At 46.7% G+C, this 13,480-nt stretch overlaps 1 protein-coding gene and 17 non-coding genes across 18 annotated transcripts in view; all 18 read left to right on the top strand.

Moving 5' to 3' along the window:
* The window catches only part of nhsl2 (NHS-like 2), a 221,637-nt gene that overhangs the window by 29,492 nt on the left and 178,665 nt on the right, over positions 1-13,480 (top strand). The window lies entirely within an intron of this gene.
* On the top strand, positions 239-310 carry trnae-uuc (transfer RNA glutamic acid (anticodon UUC)). The gene has a single exon. It is a non-coding gene; the product is annotated as a tRNA-Glu (tRNA).
* trnal-aag (transfer RNA leucine (anticodon AAG)) lies at positions 1,363-1,444 on the top strand. Its single transcript has one exon. It is a non-coding gene; the product is annotated as a tRNA-Leu (tRNA).
* trnae-uuc (transfer RNA glutamic acid (anticodon UUC)) lies at positions 1,814-1,885 on the top strand. The gene has a single exon. It is a non-coding gene; the product is annotated as a tRNA-Glu (tRNA).
* On the top strand, positions 2,938-3,019 carry trnal-aag (transfer RNA leucine (anticodon AAG)). The gene has a single exon. It is a non-coding gene; the product is annotated as a tRNA-Leu (tRNA).
* trnae-uuc (transfer RNA glutamic acid (anticodon UUC)) lies at positions 3,389-3,460 on the top strand. The gene has a single exon. It is a non-coding gene; the product is annotated as a tRNA-Glu (tRNA).
* trnal-aag (transfer RNA leucine (anticodon AAG)) lies at positions 4,513-4,594 on the top strand. Its single transcript has one exon. It is a non-coding gene; the product is annotated as a tRNA-Leu (tRNA).
* On the top strand, positions 4,964-5,035 carry trnae-uuc (transfer RNA glutamic acid (anticodon UUC)). Its single transcript has one exon. It is a non-coding gene; the product is annotated as a tRNA-Glu (tRNA).
* Positions 6,088-6,169, top strand: trnal-aag (transfer RNA leucine (anticodon AAG)). Its single transcript has one exon. It is a non-coding gene; the product is annotated as a tRNA-Leu (tRNA).
* Positions 6,539-6,610, top strand: trnae-uuc (transfer RNA glutamic acid (anticodon UUC)). The gene has a single exon. It is a non-coding gene; the product is annotated as a tRNA-Glu (tRNA).
* Positions 7,663-7,744, top strand: trnal-aag (transfer RNA leucine (anticodon AAG)). The gene has a single exon. It is a non-coding gene; the product is annotated as a tRNA-Leu (tRNA).
* Positions 8,114-8,185, top strand: trnae-uuc (transfer RNA glutamic acid (anticodon UUC)). Its single transcript has one exon. It is a non-coding gene; the product is annotated as a tRNA-Glu (tRNA).
* trnal-aag (transfer RNA leucine (anticodon AAG)) lies at positions 9,238-9,319 on the top strand. Its single transcript has one exon. It is a non-coding gene; the product is annotated as a tRNA-Leu (tRNA).
* On the top strand, positions 9,689-9,760 carry trnae-uuc (transfer RNA glutamic acid (anticodon UUC)). The gene has a single exon. It is a non-coding gene; the product is annotated as a tRNA-Glu (tRNA).
* On the top strand, positions 10,813-10,894 carry trnal-aag (transfer RNA leucine (anticodon AAG)). The gene has a single exon. It is a non-coding gene; the product is annotated as a tRNA-Leu (tRNA).
* trnae-uuc (transfer RNA glutamic acid (anticodon UUC)) lies at positions 11,264-11,335 on the top strand. The gene has a single exon. It is a non-coding gene; the product is annotated as a tRNA-Glu (tRNA).
* On the top strand, positions 12,388-12,469 carry trnal-aag (transfer RNA leucine (anticodon AAG)). The gene has a single exon. It is a non-coding gene; the product is annotated as a tRNA-Leu (tRNA).
* trnae-uuc (transfer RNA glutamic acid (anticodon UUC)) lies at positions 12,839-12,910 on the top strand. Its single transcript has one exon. It is a non-coding gene; the product is annotated as a tRNA-Glu (tRNA).

Genomic DNA, 13,480 nt, shown 5'->3' with positions numbered 1-13,480 from the left:
AAGAGTAAATCTTTGGATGGAGGGCTTTGAAGTCTTAACAACTTGCAGAATTTTCCACCAGTTTTCAAGTTAATTTGTTGGTTTTCGCTCATGGTGTCATCCCTGACTAGTTACTGCTTTTAACCAGAAGCTGCAGCCAGTGGGGGAGTGGTTAAGGTGGTGCTGTGTTGCACTCACCATGACTGCAGAGTTACAAGAGTGTCCTTGATTTCACGACAGTGGAGTGCAGGCACCCCACTCCCATATGGTCTAGCGGTTAGGATTCCTGGTTTTCACCCAGGCGGCCCGGGTTCAACTCCCGGTATGGGAACATGTCTTTAATGTTTCCCTAAGCCAAGGTGTACCTTGTGTTATTCCTATGCTGGGATAAATGGGCATGCTTGTTGGCAGCTACCTGTTAGCTTTTGTAAATGTGACAATGTGCTAGTGAACAAAGCAATGACAAGGAGGTTCTTAGTGCAGCACAACATACCCTTTTGCAACCTCCAGTCAATACTCTCCAAGCAGGAGCAGAATACAGACGTTTCCCTCTTCCCCTTAGGATTGCCATGAAGGAAACATTAGGAAAACCAGCCAACCCCTGGCTAAGCGCATGTCACAACACAAAACAGCTAACTGGTCAGGCTAGGACTCAGCAGTCTGTTTAGACCTATAGTCCAGTGGCCACTCTTCTACTGATGAGGATGTACACATTCTGGGCAGGGAGGAAGGATAGTGTGAGCGGGGAGTCAAGGAGGCCATTTATGTGAAAAGCAAATGGCCATATTTGAACCGAGGGAGCAGGACTAAGGGTACATGTTTCACCATCTTTCAGTGCTGTGATTGCAGCCATTCCCCAACTCTCTGGGAATGGTAGTCCTGTCCATTGTTCAATGGTTGTGGCAATTTGCATGTGAATGATGATGGAAGTGAGCCAACAGCCCATTGTTAATCAGTGCAAACAAACTGATCACTATTGTTAATCAGTTTTGGGTATTATGCAAAGGTACTGTTTATGAAGTTGAAGAAACATGTTCCATTTGTGTTACACCTTTGCAAGCTTTGCTGTTTCCCCTGCTGTAACCACATGCCACTCAAGTGTGCTTCAAGTCCACCGCATTGTAAGGTGTTAGGTTGTGAGGTCTAAGCACCTGGGTTAAGGCTTTGGGCTCTTCACACGTGTGGGTTGAAATCTCATTGCTGCAATAGGATCTTACCCAGGGCAGGCAGATGCCATCCTGTCCAAAAACACTCAGTGAAGTATGAGACCATTTCTTTCCTACAACATTAAGAGCATTGCTGAATGTTCTGGGCTTCTAGTTTGTGCTGCACCTTTTCAAGTTTTACCGTCTAGCACTTGGCTAGGAGGTTGCTAGTTGTAGTGGTAGCATGACCGAGCGGTCTAAGGTGCTGGATTAAGGCTCCAGTCTCTTCGGGGGCGTGGGTTCGAATCCCACTGCTGCCACGCAGATCTCGCTGCAAAGTTCCCTTGGTGTTGGGTTTCATGTCTTGCCAATAAATGGAAAGCCCTACATGGCATGGAGATTAAATTCTGTTGCCACACGTATGCCAAGTCCAACTTGCAGGAATCTCCTCAAGAGTAAATCTTTGGATGGAGGGCTTTGAAGTCTTAACAACTTGCAGAATTTTCCACCAGTTTTCAAGTTAATTTGTTGGTTTTCGCTCATGGTGTCATCCCTGACTAGTTACTGCTTTTAACCAGAAGCTGCAGCCAGTGGGGGAGTGGTTAAGGTGGTGCTGTGTTGCACTCACCATGACTGCAGAGTTACAAGAGTGTCCTTGATTTCACGACAGTGGAGTGCAGGCACCCCACTCCCATATGGTCTAGCGGTTAGGATTCCTGGTTTTCACCCAGGCGGCCCGGGTTCAACTCCCGGTATGGGAACATGTCTTTAATGTTTCCCTAAGCCAAGGTGTACCTTGTGTTATTCCTATGCTGGGATAAATGGGCATGCTTGTTGGCAGCTACCTGTTAGCTTTTGTAAATGTGACAATGTGCTAGTGAACAAAGCAATGACAAGGAGGTTCTTAGTGCAGCACAACATACCCTTTTGCAACCTCCAGTCAATACTCTCCAAGCAGGAGCAGAATACAGACGTTTCCCTCTTCCCCTTAGGATTGCCATGAAGGAAACATTAGGAAAACCAGCCAACCCCTGGCTAAGCGCATGTCACAACACAAAACAGCTAACTGGTCAGGCTAGGACTCAGCAGTCTGTTTAGACCTATAGTCCAGTGGCCACTCTTCTACTGATGAGGATGTACACATTCTGGGCAGGGAGGAAGGATAGTGTGAGCGGGGAGTCAAGGAGGCCATTTATGTGAAAAGCAAATGGCCATATTTGAACCGAGGGAGCAGGACTAAGGGTACATGTTTCACCATCTTTCAGTGCTGTGATTGCAGCCATTCCCCAACTCTCTGGGAATGGTAGTCCTGTCCATTGTTCAATGGTTGTGGCAATTTGCATGTGAATGATGATGGAAGTGAGCCAACAGCCCATTGTTAATCAGTGCAAACAAACTGATCACTATTGTTAATCAGTTTTGGGTATTATGCAAAGGTACTGTTTATGAAGTTGAAGAAACATGTTCCATTTGTGTTACACCTTTGCAAGCTTTGCTGTTTCCCCTGCTGTAACCACATGCCACTCAAGTGTGCTTCAAGTCCACCGCATTGTAAGGTGTTAGGTTGTGAGGTCTAAGCACCTGGGTTAAGGCTTTGGGCTCTTCACACGTGTGGGTTGAAATCTCATTGCTGCAATAGGATCTTACCCAGGGCAGGCAGATGCCATCCTGTCCAAAAACACTCAGTGAAGTATGAGACCATTTCTTTCCTACAACATTAAGAGCATTGCTGAATGTTCTGGGCTTCTAGTTTGTGCTGCACCTTTTCAAGTTTTACCGTCTAGCACTTGGCTAGGAGGTTGCTAGTTGTAGTGGTAGCATGACCGAGCGGTCTAAGGTGCTGGATTAAGGCTCCAGTCTCTTCGGGGGCGTGGGTTCGAATCCCACTGCTGCCACGCAGATCTCGCTGCAAAGTTCCCTTGGTGTTGGGTTTCATGTCTTGCCAATAAATGGAAAGCCCTACATGGCATGGAGATTAAATTCTGTTGCCACACGTATGCCAAGTCCAACTTGCAGGAATCTCCTCAAGAGTAAATCTTTGGATGGAGGGCTTTGAAGTCTTAACAACTTGCAGAATTTTCCACCAGTTTTCAAGTTAATTTGTTGGTTTTCGCTCATGGTGTCATCCCTGACTAGTTACTGCTTTTAACCAGAAGCTGCAGCAAGTGGGGGAGTGGTTAAGGTGGTGCTGTGTTGCACTCACCATGACTGCAGAGTTACAAGAGTGTCCTTGATTTCACGACAGTGGAGTGCAGGCACCCCACTCCCATATGGTCTAGCGGTTAGGATTCCTGGTTTTCACCCAGGCGGCCCGGGTTCAACTCCCGGTATGGGAACATGTCTTTAATGTTTCCCTAAGCCAAGGTGTACCTTGTGTTATTCCTATGCTGGGATAAATGGGCATGCTTGTTGGCAGCTACCTGTTAGCTTTTGTAAATGTGACAATGTGCTAGTGAACAAAGCAATGACAAGGAGGTTCTTAGTGCAGCACAACATACCCTTTTGCAACCTCCAGTCAATACTCTCCAAGCAGGAGCAGAATACAGACGTTTCCCTCTTCCCCTTAGGATTGCCATGAAGGAAACATTAGGAAAACCAGCCAACCCCTGGCTAAGCGCATGTCACAACACAAAACAGCTAACTGGTCAGGCTAGGACTCAGCAGTCTGTTTAGACCTATAGTCCAGTGGCCACTCTTCTACTGATGAGGATGTACACATTCTGGGCAGGGAGGAAGGATAGTGTGAGCGGGGAGTCAAGGAGGCCATTTATGTGAAAAGCAAATGGCCATATTTGAACCGAGGGAGCAGGACTAAGGGTACATGTTTCACCATCTTTCAGTGCTGTGATTGCAGCCATTCCCCAACTCTCTGGGAATGGTAGTCCTGTCCATTGTTCAATGGTTGTGGCAATTTGCATGTGAATGATGATGGAAGTGAGCCAACAGCCCATTGTTAATCAGTGCAAACAAACTGATCACTATTGTTAATCAGTTTTGGGTATTATGCAAAGGTACTGTTTATGAAGTTGAAGAAACATGTTCCATTTGTGTTACACCTTTGCAAGCTTTGCTGTTTCCCCTGCTGTAACCACATGCCACTCAAGTGTGCTTCAAGTCCACCGCATTGTAAGGTGTTAGGTTGTGAGGTCTAAGCACCTGGGTTAAGGCTTTGGGCTCTTCACACGTGTGGGTTGAAATCTCATTGCTGCAATAGGATCTTACCCAGGGCAGGCAGATGCCATCCTGTCCAAAAACACTCAGTGAAGTATGAGACCATTTCTTTCCTACAACATTAAGAGCATTGCTGAATGTTCTGGGCTTCTAGTTTGTGCTGCACCTTTTCAAGTTTTACCGTCTAGCACTTGGCTAGGAGGTTGCTAGTTGTAGTGGTAGCATGACCGAGCGGTCTAAGGTGCTGGATTAAGGCTCCAGTCTCTTCGGGGGCGTGGGTTCGAATCCCACTGCTGCCACGCAGATCTCGCTGCAAAGTTCCCTTGGTGTTGGGTTTCATGTCTTGCCAATAAATGGAAAGCCCTACATGGCATGGAGATTAAATTCTGTTGCCACATGTATGCCAAGTCCAACTTGCAGGAATCTCCTCAAGAGTAAATCTTTTGATGGAGGGCTTTGAAGTCTTAACAACTTGCAGAATTTTCCACCAGTTTTCAAGTTAATTTGTTGGTTTTCGCTCATGGTGTCATCCCTGACTAGTTACTGCTTTTAACCAGAAGCTGCAGCCAGTGGGGGAGTGGTTAAGGTGGTGCTGTGTTGCACTCACCATGACTGCAGAGTTACAAGAGTGTCCTTGATTTCACGACAGTGGAGTGCAGGCACCCCACTCCCATATGGTCTAGCGGTTAGGATTCCTGGTTTTCACCCAGGCGGCCCGGGTTCAACTCCCGGTATGGGAACATGTCTTTAATGTTTCCCTAAGCCAAGGTGTACCTTGTGTTATTCCTATGCTGGGATAAATGGGCATGCTTGTTGGCAGCTACCTGTTAGCTTTTGTAAATGTGACAATGTGCTAGTGAACAAAGCAATGACAAGGAGGTTCTTAGTGCAGCACAACATACCCTTTTGCAACCTCCAGTCAATACTCTCCAAGCAGGAGCAGAATACAGACGTTTCCCTCTTCCCCTTAGGATTGCCATGAAGGAAACATTAGGAAAACCAGCCAACCCCTGGCTAAGCGCATGTCACAACACAAAACAGCTAACTGGTCAGGCTAGGACTCAGCAGTCTGTTTAGACCTATAGTCCAGTGGCCACTCTTCTACTGATGAGGATGTACACATTCTGGGCAGGGAGGAAGGATAGTGTGAGCGGGGAGTCAAGGAGGCCATTTATGTGAAAAGCAAATGGCCATATTTGAACCGAGGGAGCAGGACTAAGGGTACATGTTTCACCATCTTTCAGTGCTGTGATTGCAGCCATTCCCCAACTCTCTGGGAATGGTAGTCCAGTCCATTGTTCAATGGTTGTGGCAATTTGCATGTGAATGATGATGGAAGTGAGCCAACAGCCCATTGTTAATCAGTGCAAACAAACTGATCACTATTGTTAATCAGTTTTGGGTATTATGCAAAGGTACTGTTTATGAAGTTGAAGAAACATGTTCCATTTGTGTTACACCTTTGCAAGCTTTGCTGTTTCCCCTGCTGTAACCACATGCCACTCAAGTGTGCTTCAAGTCCACCGCATTGTAAGGTGTTAGGTTGTGAGGTCTAAGCACCTGGGTTAAGGCTTTGGGCTCTTCACATGTGTGGGTTGAAATCTCATTGCTGCAATAGGATCTTACCCAGGGCAGGCAGATGCCATCCTGTCCAAAAACACTCAGTGAAGTATGAGACCATTTCTTTCCTACAACATTAAGAGCATTGCTGAATGTTCTGGGCTTCTAGTTTGTGCTGCACCTTTTCAAGTTTTACCGTCTAGCACTTGGCTAGGAGGTTGCTAGTTGTAGTGGTAGCATGACCGAGCGGTCTAAGGTGCTGGATTAAGGCTCCAGTCTCTTCGGGGGCGTGGGTTCGAATCCCACTGCTGCCACGCAGATCTCGCTGCAAAGTTCCCTTGGTGTTGGGTTTCATGTCTTGCCAATAAATGGAAAGCCCTACATGGCATGGAGATTAAATTCTGTTGCCACATGTATGCCAAGTCCAACTTGCAGGAATCTCCTCAAGAGTAAATCTTTTGATGGAGGGCTTTGAAGTCTTAACAACTTGCAGAATTTTCCACCAGTTTTCAAGTTAATTTGTTGGTTTTCGCTCATGGTGTCATCCCTGACTAGTTACTGCTTTTAACCAGAAGCTGCAGCCAGTGGGGGAGTGGTTAAGGTGGTGCTGTGTTGCACTCACCATGACTGCAGAGTTACAAGAGTGTCCTTGATTTCACGACAGTGGAGTGCAGGCACCCCACTCCCATATGGTCTAGCGGTTAGGATTCCTGGTTTTCACCCAGGCGGCCCGGGTTCAACTCCCGGTATGGGAACATGTCTTTAATATTTCCCTAAGCCAAGGTGTACCTTGTGTTATTCCTATGCTGGGATAAATGGGCATGCTTGTTGGCAGCTACCTGTTAGCTTTTGTAAATGTGACAATGTGCTAGTGAACAAAGCAATGACAAGGAGGTTCTTAGTGCAGCACAACATACCCTTTTGCAACCTCCAGTCAATACTCTCCAAGCAGGAGCAGAATACAGACGTTTCCCTCTTCCCCTTAGGATTGCCATGAAGGAAACATTAGGAAAACCAGCCAACCCCTGGCTAAGCGCATGTCACAACACAAAACAGCTAACTGGTCAGGCTAGGACTCAGCAGTCTGTTTAGACCTATAGTCCAGTGGCCACTCTTCTACTGATGAGGATGTACACATTCTGGGCAGGGAGGAAGGATAGTGTGAGCGGGGAGTCAAGGAGGCCATTTATGTGAAAAGCAAATGGCCATATTTGAACCGAGGGAGCAGGACTAAGGGTACATGTTTCACCATCTTTCAGTGCTGTGATTGCAGCCATTCCCCAACTCTCTGGGAATGGTAGTCCTGTCCATTGTTCAATGGTTGTGGCAATTTGCATGTGAATGATGATGGAAGTGAGCCAACAGCCCATTGTTAATCAGTGCAAACAAACTGATCACTATTGTTAATCAGTTTTGGGTATTATGCAAAGGTACTGTTTATGAAGTTGAAGAAACATGTTCCATTTGTGTTACACCTTTGCAAGCTTTGCTGTTTCCCCTGCTGTAACCACATGCCACTCAAGTGTGCTTCAAGTCCACCGCATTGTAAGGTGTTAGGTTGTGAGGTCTAAGCACCTGGGTTAAGGCTTTGGGCTCTTCACACGTGTGGGTTGAAATCTCATTGCTGCAATAGGATCTTACCCAGGGCAGGCAGATGCCATCCTGTCCAAAAACACTCAGTGAAGTATGAGACCATTTCTTTCCTACAACATTAAGAGCATTGCTGAATGTTCTGGGCTTCTAGTTTGTGCTGCACCTTTTCAAGTTTTACCGTCTAGCACTTGGCTAGGAGGTTGCTAGTTGTAGTGGTAGCATGACCGAGCGGTCTAAGGTGCTGGATTAAGGCTCCAGTCTCTTCGGGGGCGTGGGTTCGAATCCCACTGCTGCCACGCAGATCTCGCTGCAAAGTTCCCTTGGTGTTGGGTTTCATGTCTTGCCAATAAATGGAAAGCCCTACATGGCATGGAGATTAAATTCTGTTGCCACATGTATGCCAAGTCCAACTTGCAGGAATCTCCTCAAGAGTAAATCTTTTGATGGAGGGCTTTGAAGTCTTAACAACTTGCAGAATTTTCCACCAGTTTTCAAGTTAATTTGTTGGTTTTCGCTCATGGTGTCATCCCTGACTAGTTACTGCTTTTAACCAGAAGCTGCAGCCAGTGGGGGAGTGGTTAAGGTGGTGCTGTGTTGCACTCACCATGACTGCAGAGTTACAAGAGTGTCCTTGATTTCACGACAGTGGAGTGCAGGCACCCCACTCCCATATGGTCTAGCGGTTAGGATTCCTGGTTTTCACCCAGGCGGCCCGGGTTCAACTCCCGGTATGGGAACATGTCTTTAATGTTTCCCTAAGCCAAGGTGTACCTTGTGTTATTCCTATGCTGGGATAAATGGGCATGCTTGTTGGCAGCTACCTGTTAGCTTTTGTAAATGTGACAATGTGCTAGTGAACAAAGCAATGACAAGGAGGTTCTTAGTGCAGCACAACATACCCTTTTGCAACCTCCAGTCAATACTCTCCAAGCAGGAGCAGAATACAGACGTTTCCCTCTTCCCCTTAGGATTGCCATGAAGGAAACATTAGGAAAACCAGCCAACCCCTGGCTAAGCGCATGTCACAACACAAAACAGCTAACTGGTCAGGCTAGGACTCAGCAGTCTGTTTAGACCTATAGTCCAGTGGCCACTCTTCTACTGATGAGGATGTACACATTCTGGGCAGGGAGGAAGGATAGTGTGAGCGGGGAGTCAAGGAGGCCATTTATGTGAAAAGCAAATGGCCATATTTGAACCGAGGGAGCAGGACTAAGGGTACATGTTTCACCATCTTTCAGTGCTGTGATTGCAGCCATTCCCCAACTCTCTGGGAATGGTAGTCCAGTCCATTGTTCAATGGTTGTGGCAATTTGCATGTGAATGATGATGGAAGTGAGCCAACAGCCCATTGTTAATCAGTGCAAACAAACTGATCACTATTGTTAATCAGTTTTGGGTATTATGCAAAGGTACTGTTTATGAAGTTGAAGAAACATGTTCCATTTGTGTTACACCTTTGCAAGCTTTGCTGTTTCCCCTGCTGTAACCACATGCCACTCAAGTGTGCTTCAAGTCCACCGCATTGTAAGGTGTTAGGTTGTGAGGTCTAAGCACCTGGGTTAAGGCTTTGGGCTCTTCACATGTGTGGGTTGAAATCTCATTGCTGCAATAGGATCTTACCCAGGGCAGGCAGATGCCATCCTGTCCAAAAACACTCAGTGAAGTATGAGACCATTTCTTTCCTACAACATTAAGAGCATTGCTGAATGTTCTGGGCTTCTAGTTTGTGCTGCACCTTTTCAAGTTTTACCGTCTAGCACTTGGCTAGGAGGTTGCTAGTTGTAGTGGTAGCATGACCGAGCGGTCTAAGGTGCTGGATTAAGGCTCCAGTCTCTTCGGGGGCGTGGGTTCGAATCCCACTGCTGCCACGCAGATCTCGCTGCAAAGTTCCCTTGGTGTTGGGTTTCATGTCTTGCCAATAAATGGAAAGCCCTACATGGCATGGAGATTAAATTCTGTTGCCACATGTATGCCAAGTCCAACTTGCAGGAATCTCCTCAAGAGTAAATCTTTTGATGGAGGGCTTTGAAGTCTTAACAACTTGCAGAATTTTCCACCAGTTTTCAAGTTAATTTGTTGGTTTTCGCTCATGGTGTCATCCCTGACTAGTTACTGCTTTTAACCAGAAGCTGCAGCCAGTGGGGGAGTGGTTAAGGTGGTGCTGTGTTGCACTCACCATGACTGCAGAGTTACAAGAGTGTCCTTGATTTCACGACAGTGGAGTGCAGGCACCCCACTCCCATATGGTCTAGCGGTTAGGATTCCTGGTTTTCACCCAGGCGGCCCGGGTTCAACTCCCGGTATGGGAACATGTCTTTAATATTTCCCTAAGCCAAGGTGTACCTTGTGTTATTCCTATGCTGGGATAAATGGGCATGCTTGTTGGCAGCTACCTGTTAGCTTTTGTAAATGTGACAATGTGCTAGTGAACAAAGCAATGACAAGGAGGTTCTTAGTGCAGCACAACATACCCTTTTGCAACCTCCAGTCAATACTCTCCAAGCAGGAGCAGAATACAGACGTTTCCCTCTTCCCCTTAGGATTGCCATGAAGGAAACATTAGGAAAACCAGCCAACCCCTGGCTAAGCGCATGTCACAACACAAAACAGCTAACTGGTCAGGCTAGGACTCAGCAGTCTGTTTAGACCTATAGTCCAGTGGCCACTCTTCTACTGATGAGGATGTACACATTCTGGGCAGGGAGGAAGGATAGTGTGAGCGGGGAGTCAAGGAGGCCATTTATGTGAAAAGCAAATGGCCATATTTGAACCGAGGGAGCAGGACTAAGGGTACATGTTTCACCATCTTTCAGTGCTGTGATTGCAGCCATTCCCCAACTCTCTGGGAATGGTAGTCCTGTCCATTGTTCAATGGTTGTGGCAATTTGCATGTGAATGATGATGGAAGTGAGCCAACAGCCCATTGTTAATCAGTGCAAACAAACTGATCACTATTGTTAATCAGTTTTGGGTATTATGCAAAGGTACTGTTTATGAAGTTGAAGAAACATGTTCCATTTGTGTTACACCTTTGCAAGCTTTGCTGTTTCCCCTGCTGTAACCACATGCCACTCAAGTGTGCTTCAAGTCCACCGCATTGTAAGGTGTTAGGTTGTGAGGTCTAAGCACCTGGGTTAAGGCTTTGGGCTCTTCACATGTGTGGGTTGAAATCTCATTGCTGCAATAGGATCTTACCCAGGGCAGGCAGATGCCATCCTGTCCAAAAACACTCAGTGAAGTATGAGACCATTTCTTTCCTACAACATTAAGAGCATTGCTGAATGTTCTGGGCTTCTAGTTTGTGCTGCACCTTTTCAAGTTTTACCGTCTAGCACTTGGCTAGGAGGTTGCTAGTTGTAGTGGTAGCATGACCGAGCGGTCTAAGGTGCTGGATTAAGGCTCCAGTCTCTTCGGGGGCGTGGGTTCGAATCCCACTGCTGCCACGCAGATCTCGCTGCAAAGTTCCCTTGGTGTTGGGTTTCATGTCTTGCCAATAAATGGAAAGCCCTACATGGCATGGAGATTAAATTCTGTTGCCACATGTATGCCAAGTCCAACTTGCAGGAATCTCCTCAAGAGTAAATCTTTTGATGGAGGGCTTTGAAGTCTTAACAACTTGCAGAATTTTCCACCAGTTTTCAAGTTAATTTGTTGGTTTTCGCTCATGGTGTCATCCCTGACTAGTTACTGCTTTTAACCAGAAGCTGCAGCCAGTGGGGGAGTGGTTAAGGTGGTGCTGTGTTGCACTCACCATGACTGCAGAGTTACAAGAGTGTCCTTGATTTCACGACAGTGGAGTGCAGGCACCCCACTCCCATATGGTCTAGCGGTTAGGATTCCTGGTTTTCACCCAGGCGGCCCGGGTTCAACTCCCGGTATGGGAACATGTCTTTAATATTTCCCTAAGCCAAGGTGTACCTTGTGTTATTCCTATGCTGGGATAAATGGGCATGCTTGTTGGCAGCTACCTGTTAGCTTTTGTAAATGTGACAATGTGCTAGTGAACAAAGCAATGACAAGGAGGTTCTTAGTGCAGCACAACATACCCTTTTGCAACCTCCAGTCAATACTCTCCAAGCAGGAGCAGAATACAGACGTTTCCCTCTTCCCCTTAGGATTGCCATGAAGGAAACATTAGGAAAACCAGCCAACCCCTGGCTAAGCGCATGTCACAACACAAAACAGCTAACTGGTCAGGCTAGGACTCAGCAGTCTGTTTAGACCTATAGTCCAGTGGCCACTCTTCTACTGATGAGGATGTACACATTCTGGGCAGGGAGGAAGGATAGTGTGAGCGGGGAGTCAAGGAGGCCATTTATGTGAAAAGCAAATGGCCATATTTGAACCGAGGGAGCAGGACTAAGGGTACATGTTTCACCATCTTTCAGTGCTGTGATTGCAGCCATTCCCCAACTCTCTGGGAATGGTAGTCCTGTCCATTGTTCAATGGTTGTGGCAATTTGCATGTGAATGATGATGGAAGTGAGCCAACAGCCCATTGTTAATCAGTGCAAACAAACTGATCACTATTGTTAATCAGTTTTGGGTATTATGCAAAGGTACTGTTTATGAAGTTGAAGAAACATGTTCCATTTGTGTTACACCTTTGCAAGCTTTGCTGTTTCCCCTGCTGTAACCACATGCCACTCAAGTGTGCTTCAAGTCCACCGCATTGTAAGGTGTTAGGTTGTGAGGTCTAAGCACCTGGGTTAAGGCTTTGGGCTCTTCACATGTGTGGGTTGAAATCTCATTGCTGCAATAGGATCTTACCCAGGGCAGGCAGATGCCATCCTGTCCAAAAACACTCAGTGAAGTATGAGACCATTTCTTTCCTACAACATTAAGAGCATTGCTGAATGTTCTGGGCTTCTAGTTTGTGCTGCACCTTTTCAAGTTTTACCGTCTAGCACTTGGCTAGGAGGTTGCTAGTTGTAGTGGTAGCATGACCGAGCGGTCTAAGGTGCTGGATTAAGGCTCCAGTCTCTTCGGGGGCGTGGGTTCGAATCCCACTGCTGCCACGCAGATCTCGCTGCAAAGTTCCCTTGGTGTTGGGTTTCATGTCTTGCCAATAAATGGAAAGCCCTACATGGCATGGAGATTAAATTCTGTTGCCACATGTATGCCAAGTCCAACTTGCAGGAATCTCCTCAAGAGTAAATCTTTTGATGGAGGGCTTTGAAGTCTTAACAACTTGCAGAATTTTCCACCAGTTTTCAAGTTAATTTGTTGGTTTTCGCTCATGGTGTCATCCCTGACTAGTTACTGCTTTTAACCAGAAGCTGCAGCCAGTGGGGGAGTGGTTAAGGTGGTGCTGTGTTGCACTCACCATGACTGCAGAGTTACAAGAGTGTCCTTGATTTCACGACAGTGGAGTGCAGGCACCCCACTCCCATATGGTCTAGCGGTTAGGATTCCTGGTTTTCACCCAGGCGGCCCGGGTTCAACTCCCGGTATGGGAACATGTCTTTAATATTTCCCTAAGCCAAGGTGTACCTTGTGTTATTCCTATGCTGGGATAAATGGGCATGCTTGTTGGCAGCTACCTGTTAGCTTTTGTAAATGTGACAATGTGCTAGTGAACAAAGCAATGACAAGGAGGTTCTTAGTGCAGCACAACATACCCTTTTGCAACCTCCAGTCAATACTCTCCAAGCAGGAGCAGAATACAGACGTTTCCCTCTTCCCCTTAGGATTGCCATGAAGGAAACATTAGGAAAACCAGCCAACCCCTGGCTAAGCGCATGTCACAACACAAAACAGCTAACTGGTCAGGCTAGGACTCAGCAGTCTGTTTAGACCTATAGTCCAGTGGCCACTCTTCTACTGATGAGGATGTACACATTCTGGGCAGGGAGGAAGGATAGTGTGAGCGGGGAGTCAAGGAGGCCATTTATGTGAAAAGCAAATGGCCATATTTGAACCGAGGGAGCAGGACTAAGGGTACATGTTTCACCATCTTTCAGTGCTGTGATTGCAGCCATTCCCCAACTCTCTGGGAATGGTAGTCCTGTCCATTGTTCAATGGTTGT

The sequence above is a fragment of the Pelmatolapia mariae genome, linkage group LG3_W (assembly GCF_036321145.2).
Source record: "Pelmatolapia mariae isolate MD_Pm_ZW linkage group LG3_W, Pm_UMD_F_2, whole genome shotgun sequence".
In the NCBI taxonomy this organism is placed as follows: Eukaryota; Metazoa; Chordata; class Actinopteri; order Cichliformes; family Cichlidae; genus Pelmatolapia; species Pelmatolapia mariae.
The sequence above is the reverse complement of the archived record's forward strand: the minus strand, read 5'-3'. Positions and strand labels throughout refer to the sequence as shown.